Source organism: Pinus tabuliformis, chromosome 9 (genome assembly GCF_031772625.1).
Source record: "Pinus tabuliformis cultivar Carrire ecotype Pingquan chromosome 9, CPIR1, whole genome shotgun sequence".
NCBI lineage: Eukaryota > Viridiplantae > Streptophyta > Pinopsida > Pinales > Pinaceae > Pinus > Pinus tabuliformis.
In genome coordinates this window covers 1,390,971,370-1,390,980,223 of record NC_142307.1, presented here as the reverse complement: position 1 = coordinate 1,390,980,223, position 8,854 = coordinate 1,390,971,370, and the positions used below count along the sequence as shown (strand labels likewise).

The following is an 8,854-nucleotide window of genomic DNA, read 5'->3' as shown; positions in this document are numbered from 1 at the left end:
CAGTTTTCAATGAACTTTTTTATAAATATCCAATTTTAAGCTTACAGAGTGTATACGGGCTATAGTTCTCCTTTTTATACACTCTCTAACCTTAAAATTGGATATTTATAAAAAAGTTTATTGAAAACTATTACGATTGAGGGATAATTTTGAAATTTTCATTTATTTAAATTTAATTAAAAATTTTAAAATATATATAATATTAAGATACCAATGTCTCAAGAACTAGAAGAGATGAAGGAGATGCAAGATAAAGGAAGTTGGAAGACTGTAGAGAAAAAAAAAGAAAGCACAGCACCAATCTCGCCAAGAAAGACGAGGAGCCAGATAATTAAAAACTAAAAAAAATTATAGGTGCCATAGACCAATTTGATCTCAGTGGATGTTAACCACCACCATCATCATCATCATCATTTTAGTTTTTGTTTTTAGTTTTATCATGGTATTATGGTATCACTAATTTTTTGTTTTTAGTTTTATTTCATTTTCATTTAATTTTCTGATTTTTTATTTTATTTTTATTTTTATTTTTGTGAATTATGGTTTTTTCTCCATTTAATGTTAAAAGTCTTACCAAAGACAACTCTCTAATTTTTTGTTTTATTTCATTTCCATTTAACTTATTTATTTATTATTTATTAAGAAAAGGTAGAAAAGAACGATAATATTTCAAATATATTTTTTAATAACTAGAGATCCCCACTAGGAAGAATCCTAGCTTCTTTTTCGAGACCCTGTTATAGGTTCTATCCAAAGCCATTTGGATCGAGGATTCATAAAAAAATTGTATTCAATTCCATAGTAACCCTGCCTCAGGAGTCCCTTGCACTTGAAGTTGGGGAACTGGGTGGTCGTACGAAAGGGGCATATATATATATATATATATATAAGTTAATCATATTTCTTATTTTTTGGTCATGGCATTAACAACACAACATGTTCTATTTTTGTGATGAAATCTTTGTCTTTGTTAGTTCCAAGGGATGAACCCTCCTTAATCACCAAGTTGTCACCAATACGTGTATGTATGTAACCAACATAATATGTTCACATATATAAAAAAAATTTGTTATAGATATTGAATTAGGAAATTGGGGGTGAAAATCCTTTGGTGATTGATATCAGATGGAAAAGCCGTGGAAATTGATTGTTCGCAAAAAATACCTCCATTCAACTTGGTTGCACAGTGTAGACAGGAAGCTTCATGATATAAAAGCTTCAACAATTTGGAAACACTACACTAATCTCTTTGGTGACACAACTTAAAATGGTCAAACATATTTAGTTCACTAACTAATCCTCTTCAGATTCAGACTCGGTACTTTTGAGCCACTCAACAAATGGCTTAACATTTTTCCACATTGAAGAGTTATTTCCTTGGGCACCCAAAGTATGGTTATCATACCATTGGAAAATAACATTTTCTAATATGTCATCATCATATAAAACTTTCAGAACCAAAGCAACTTCCTTGATTGCATCTGCACTGGCATGCTTGCAAAAAGCATCAATTGCATTCAACAACAACAACTAGGAATCTTCATTATGAAGAGATTTGGACAAGTAAATATTTCTCTTTGCAACCTCCTTGGAAAATCCTTTGCTAACACCTTTTTAAGGCCCTCAAACAATGCAGTCATCACTTCCTAAGGAGAACCACTGAGAGATTGTATGTACTCCACCAACTAATTATGATACTTTCTCCTTTGAAGAAAATCATTAAAATCAGCAAGAAGATTAGCGTGAATTCTTAGCCCTTTAACTGTCTTCAAGTTTTTCTCATCAACATCACTCTCTTCCTCCTTATCGTCACTCTCTGGCATAATTTCTGTGGATTTCTTACCATTTTGTTGTAGCGGCTACAAAACCCTCCAAAATTTTGGCTCGCATGCAAATTTCAGAGCCTACCTTGGATCCTGTGATCGATCATCTTTGGTCACTTATTGGTAAGCTGATGATTTCAAGCTCCCCTCCTTGATCCTAAGAGTTGTCTGTGTTCACATATTTATGCAGCATGTGTCATTTTCGGGCATAGGGGTTGTCGTTTGTCATGCAAAGGGAATGTTGTTTTGCCTCAAGGGAATTGTGTGCGTAACGTGGTCGTCAGCACATAAACATGTTTCCCTCTCACTTCATGCACTCTTGTCATGAAGGTTTTTGCATTAAGCAAAGTATGTCTTATGCATTTTGTATGGTCTACGTTGTGTCACTAAGTGTCTGTGTGCAATCACAGTCAAGTCTTATCAATGTTTACATATGTTTCATTGATCTCACACTTAGCCATTTTCCCGAGCAACTTAGCCGCATCCAAATTTCTGGAACTGTGCGCTTTCCTTTTGCAACTATCAAGCTTCCTCCCTTGCCTGCTGAAAACATGCAGCGCGCAGAGCCACCAACCTCCCTTTCCTATTGAAACCCCACATCCCGCAGAGACCCCAACCAACACTGCTCTCCAAAAATGCGTAGAGTAGTCAGGCAGCCAACACTTCTCTCTAGAAATGAGAAGAGCAGTCCAGTTGCACTGCATTCAGAAATTGCGCAGAGGTGTCCTCCCAGGAACCCCAGCCCGCCGAAGTGTCCTATGCCTCAAAATTGCGCACTATTGTCCAAGCTAACCTATCTGTCTTGCATGCAGAAACTGCGTAGACGAGCCTCCCCAAGCCTCATTTTGACAGCAGACATTGTCCATTGAAATTACGCAGATCTACCTCTTAGTGACTACAGGAAAAGGTGACACGCTGAGATCACTCCCAGGGAGTTGAGGAGAAGGACCAAGGAAGCAAGTAATAGAAAATATCAGGACCGCATGCAAACTCCGTCGGACGCATGATCATCTTGAGGGTAAGTATGGTAAGTAAAAAACACCTTTCGAAGTACACCTCTTAGTTGAGTTTGTAGGACTGCTTGTCATTGTCATATCATCCTGTCCTCAGTAACATGCATGTGCGCAAACAAGAAAAGCCATTTTATGTGTTTCTTATACATGTCTTGCTTCGTTTTCACTTATTTGACCAACTGCCATCTTCGGCATGTTGATTTCTATGTCATGCTTGCGACCTTGTTCTGGTGATGTTGAAGGTTGTGTTCTCTATGTAAACATTTATCACACTCACACATAATGTTGTAAGTACTATCGCGCAAGTATCACTGCAGTCGTCCAACGATCTATCACAAGTGACACACTTGTCACCCGCACCGTTGGTTAGTCATACTGAGTGCATGTTGTCTTGATGGTTCAAGGTGTCTTGTCGATAAGTCATGTCGAGTGTGTGTTTGCAAGGTCATGCATGTACAAAGTCACTCGTTCACACACTTAATCATTTTGGTGAAGCTATGTCGATCAGACCAACCCAAAAAGCTGGACCTCTGCTGATTGCACTGCACAGTTTCAGCCCTCAGTGAACATGTACTGCTGCCTAGAATTGCGCAGAGCTTGAGACTGCCTCCCAGGCAGTCCACACTGCGCAATCCTGAGTCGATCCAACCAACTGTCACCTAGAACAACGCGTAAGTTTCTCAACAAGCCATCTCAATCTGCGCTGCCCATAATCAAAACCACCAAGCCTCTAGCTGGTCAACTAGAGAGTTTGACCGAGCAGTAAACCTGGGCCTCACTCCTCCAAAAAATTGTGCAGAAGATGCCAAGCATGCCCGCTTCCGCTGATGGAATAAATTGTGCAGACATTCTAGATAGACACTCGTTGCCTGTCACTACACTGCCCTAAAAAATTGTGTAGTTTTTCTACCCAATCACCCTGTCAGCTGGCCTGCTGCTCCTCATGAAAACTACGCAATTTTCATGAGAAGTACCCCAATTTCCAAACATCCCTCTCAACCCAAAAACTAAGTAGGGATGTCCTACAGGCCAGCCTCCTAGCTCTGCACAGTTTTTTCCTGCAGCCTCCTGCAACTCGCTACCAGCCTCCCTAGAGAGATTGCGCAGTTTTCACTGCTAGTCTCCCCTTGCTGCCTGCACTGTCTCCTTGAAAAAATTGTGCAGATCTTCCCTACAACCGAGCTAGATCCCGCAGACAGTCATTGCTAATCCAGACTGCCCATCTCAGTGTCCCAGTGACCTCTGCACAACTTTCATGGACAGTGCCCGAAGCCTGCATCTCGGCTTGAAATGTGCCTTGCGTAGTTTTAGAGCTATGTCCTCTCTCCCGGTCACCTGCATCCAAAAGCAAGAAATAATGCATCATGGTAGACTAGGAGATTTCTGGATTTGATGTTGTCTTGTCATGAGTGATTGCAAATATAGGTACATGGATAAGACATGGCATGGCGATGGACTAGATGAACAATAAGCGCATACAAGGAGACTTGTTCGCGAACGAATTAACACATGGAGCATGCCAAGTACAAGTGAGGGAGAGACATGCACATGCAATATCAAGTGAGCACCAAGACCATCGAAGACTCCTTAGACCTTGCCATGCAGAGGTGAATCTATGATACACCAAGAACACATCCATCACTCTACAACATTGCATCTCAACATGGACACCACCATCAACATGAACATACCGACACTGTCGTGTTGAGTCATGTCATGATTCATCGCGGCCACATCACTACTATGTGCCATACTATTGTAATCAATGTAATGTAACATGGAAGTCCAGGAGACCCACATGTGAAGTTGAAGAGTCATGTAAGTCAAACAATCATGAGGGAAGTCGAACAGTCACAAGGGCCAGTTTACCCTTGGCTATAAATACCCCTCATTTGTACATGAAAAAGACTTTTCACCTTGCCTCCTCCCACATAGCCTTGAGAGTCTGTAATCTTTTATTTGAGGAGCGAGCAATGGTTCCAGTGCCTCGCTATTGAGGTTAGTGATGTAATGGTGTATGGATGTGTCTTGGAACTTTCACTTAATTCAAAAGCTTGTTAACAGGCCAACACATTTTCGCACATGTATTGTATTCGTTTGTAAGTCTATTCTTTAGAGGCTTGTAATGCATGTTGCTTTAACCTGTGTTAAGACAGTTGAACTATTTTGGTTCTTTTAGTACATATGCTATTAGAAATGTGTTGTATCAGTTGTTAACATTGTCTCGCCCGTGTGGGCTATCCCTCCGGACACTCGACAGATTCATGTTGTAAACTTATTGTAACGCCCGTTGCACTCATGTGGACTATTCCGTTGGGTGTTGTACGTGCTATCTGTTCACCTTGTGTTTGTGATTGCCGCATCCGTGTGGACTACTCCGCTGGAAGCTGCGCATGTCCTATTGTGTTGTGTGTCTCTAGCAGAGTTGGGACTATTCCCTTTCAACTTGAGACTCACTTCCACCCTCTCCCTCTGCAGTGAAAGAAATTTGACACAAGCGACACTAAGCACTCACTAGGCACGCGAACCTCGATGTTCGAAGATAAAGAAAACCACTCTCATGTGATGACAAGCAAGAGCTAAGGTATATCTTTAAGATAATGGCAATCGGGCCATCTTACTAGATGGGAGTCCTACACTAAATAGTGTGAGGTCTAGTTGGGACTTAATACTGGGGAGATCCCCTTAATGTTGGCAGGTCCAGCACCGTCAACATTTCTAGTGCTAGAAGGAGGGCCAGATGACAAGCTGAGTCCTCACAATCTGTTTTGAACCTCCACATACGCATCATGACTAAACAAAGTATTTCTCTTCCAGAGTGTATGTCTTATGGAAATGACTTTGAAATCTCAGAAGAGCTCTAGAATAACTTGTCGCGTAAAAAATTCAATGTGGAGGCCAAGTACCTTGGTTAGACACGTGATTAGTGTTGTAGGCTCCTGTGAAAGGAATGAAATATTTGAAGATTATATGACCTGCGCGTTGTTCGCATACACACTTTGAGGGAACCCACTGCATTGGTATGCCACATTGCCCAAAAAATTCGTTCGCTCTTTCCATCATCTGATCATAGAGATAGATCGTGCTTTCAATCATTTTGACCATAAAGTGCTCAATAAAGAAATTCTGAAATTACGGAAAGCACCTGATGAATCCATTGAACAATTTTACATGCGCTTTCATAATCTTGCATATCAATTTCTTGAAGATGAAATTTATTTGGAATTCCACGATGGAAGATTTGAGCATCTTCTTTACATATCTGAAAATCCGCAATTCATAGAATCATTCGTACCCCTCTCAACATACTTTGGTGATGGAGCTGCACAATCACAAGTGGACACAATTGATGTCATAAGTGACTGTTTGCCTTCCCCTCATCAAACAACTCCACCCCCACAGAAAGATGTGGGAGAGCGTACACACACATATGTTGAACGATCACATCCTCCTACCCCACCTGCTCTTGATATATCCACAAAATTAGCTTGCAAGCCTGTTGGTTCTCATGTTGACTTGTTACCTCAACCTCTGTCCCCGCGTTCTGCTGAGCCTTCGGATTGTACTATCTTGTGGTCTTCCATTCCAGACTTCACACTTGTTGTGGACGAGGATCAAGTTGTTGATGGAGTCGGTGTTGTGCAACCAACCTGCACTATCATTCATGATGAGTGTATGCAGAAATCTAAAGAAGAACACATAGCGAAGGACGAATCCCTTCCATTCATGCCTCATCCACTCTATCAAGGCATCCCTTGTGGTTCTGCCACTTTTGATTCCCCCCGTGAAGACTCATTTCTGGATGTTTCTACTTCTGATCGTTCACAGGACACACTGGATGTCAGTCTATCATTACATTGCGGAGAGGACACATCTTCCTCTGAAAATCCATCCCATCTGTCATATTTCATTTCTGAAAACAGAGCGTAAACATCCTTGTTTCTCATCTACCCCTCTACATAATTCATCAAATCATGAGGATTCTGACGAACATCACAAATTTTCTGATCGTGGTTGTCGTGATCTCTGTACTTCTTCATTCGATCACGATGTTGACTCACCCGCTATTAATCTGTCTAAGCCACTGGTCTCCCATGATCTATCTATTGACTGAGTGGAAACCCCGCAGGTTGTTGAGGCACTTCAGCCTGGGCTAATGGTTATGTCAGGCCCTCGTTGTCCTGAGGTTGGTTCCACTTCCGATCAAAATTTTTATGAACACCCAAGGCTCCTCATCACTCTTTGCTCCACATTGAAGATCAACCAAACACTCAGATTTCACTGCCTCCACTCAAATCACATGATCCCATCGCTCAAGCTTTGGAGGAATCTTACACAATGAGCACGCTTACAAAGCACAAGCTATTGGTATTTCTCATGTTTTCTCATATGTCACAGTCCAAAGAGTGTGTATGTTTACCGTCTGCATGTAGTGTGTCACAACACCATGGTACATCCGCAGGATGTTTGTTTTGTGCATTCGCTCTTTTCTATTATGTGGATGTTTTAGAACTCGAAGTGTGTTAGTCTTCACTGATCTACCTTTCTGGTTCACTGGTTTACATGTATATATTTCTTGTTAACCATGCCTTCACCAAAATGGGCTAGCCCATGCGCCAGTGGATGCATTGGAAGTATCACTTCACGTGAGTAGGCCCATGCACTGTTTAGCATAGGAGTAGGAGTAGTCTTTTCTTCTTTCTTTGCTTTGCTTTCTGGTTTGCATGTTTGTTTGCTTGCTTACTTGGTTTGGTTTTCTTGCTTTACTTACTTGTTTTTTTGTCGCTTTACTTCCTCTTTTTGCTTTTTTCTTTCTTTGCTTGCTTGTACCCGTAGGTTAGCCTCTCGTGAAATTGTGTTTGGCTTTCGAGACAAGTTGGGAAAATCTAGGAGGACTTTTATAGATATCAACATCTGGTTATATGTTTTCCTCTCTCTTTATGAAGAACTTGTTGTCTTCAGTCGATGATGCCTTGATGGAAAATATGTTATGTTTAGAGTGAGTCTTGGTGAAAACATAACGCTTGCGCTCTAACTAGTATCACTTACTCTAATCGGTTCTTTTGGGTTAGCCATTGTCAGCTCAATAAAGTAGAGTAAGGTGAGGGGGGGAACCTTAACAAGTATGTCAGAGGTATAAATAACATACTTCTTTGAAGGAACAATTTCTTCTGCTCTCAATAAGTCGGGATCCCTCTTCTGCCTCTGAAATAAATAAGTGCCTATGCATAGTTCTTTAAAAAATAAATGAAAAATGAATAAGGCAAAAGAAGAGAAAGGCTTCCTGTATAGAGAGGTGATATCGGTAACTCCACCAGGGTACTGACCAGTCTTATTTGGAAGCGGTTGAATGCTTGTGTTCCTGCGTGACTCCACCGGGGTACTGTCCAGGCCTGCTGGCAACGGAGCAACAATAGAGATGAAACTTAAACTCTGAGAGTCATATTACTTGTACACGAATATACCCCTCATCCTGAATCAAAACAACTAAGTTGACTTGGCTTGGAATCTATGCTAACCGATCAAGAGTATGGAAGGTGCTACATATTTCAATTAAGAGGGTATGGAAACCACGATGATCAAATAATCGAAAAATACTTCCAGAAGGGTTAGACTCACTTTTCACGAAACAAGGGCCATTCAGAGAGCTGGAGTTCTACCAGTGTGTCGCCAAGTGTTGTAGCGGCTACAACACCCTCCAAAATTTTGTCTCGCATGCAAATTTCAGAGCCTACCTTGGATCTTGTGAATGATCATCCTTGGTCACTTATTGGTAAGCTGATGATTTCAAGCTCCCCTCCTTGATCCTAAGAGTTGTCTATGTTCACATGTTTATGCAACATGTGTCATTTTCAGGCATAGGGGTTTTCATTTGTCATGCAAAGGGAATTTTGTTTTGCCTCAAGGGAATTGTGTGTGTAACGTGGTCGTCATCACATAAACATGTTTCCCTCTCACTTCACGCACTCTTGTCACGAAGGATTTTGCATCAAGAAAATTATGTCTTATGCATTCTGG

General features: G+C 41.0%; 1 pseudogene; it reads right to left on the bottom strand.

The window, feature by feature from the left end:
- Positions 1-1,293: 1,293 nt before the first annotated feature.
- Positions 1,294-8,854, bottom strand: part of LOC149153707 (putative eukaryotic translation initiation factor 5-2 pseudogene) — a 33,275-nt pseudogene continuing 25,714 nt past the window's right edge.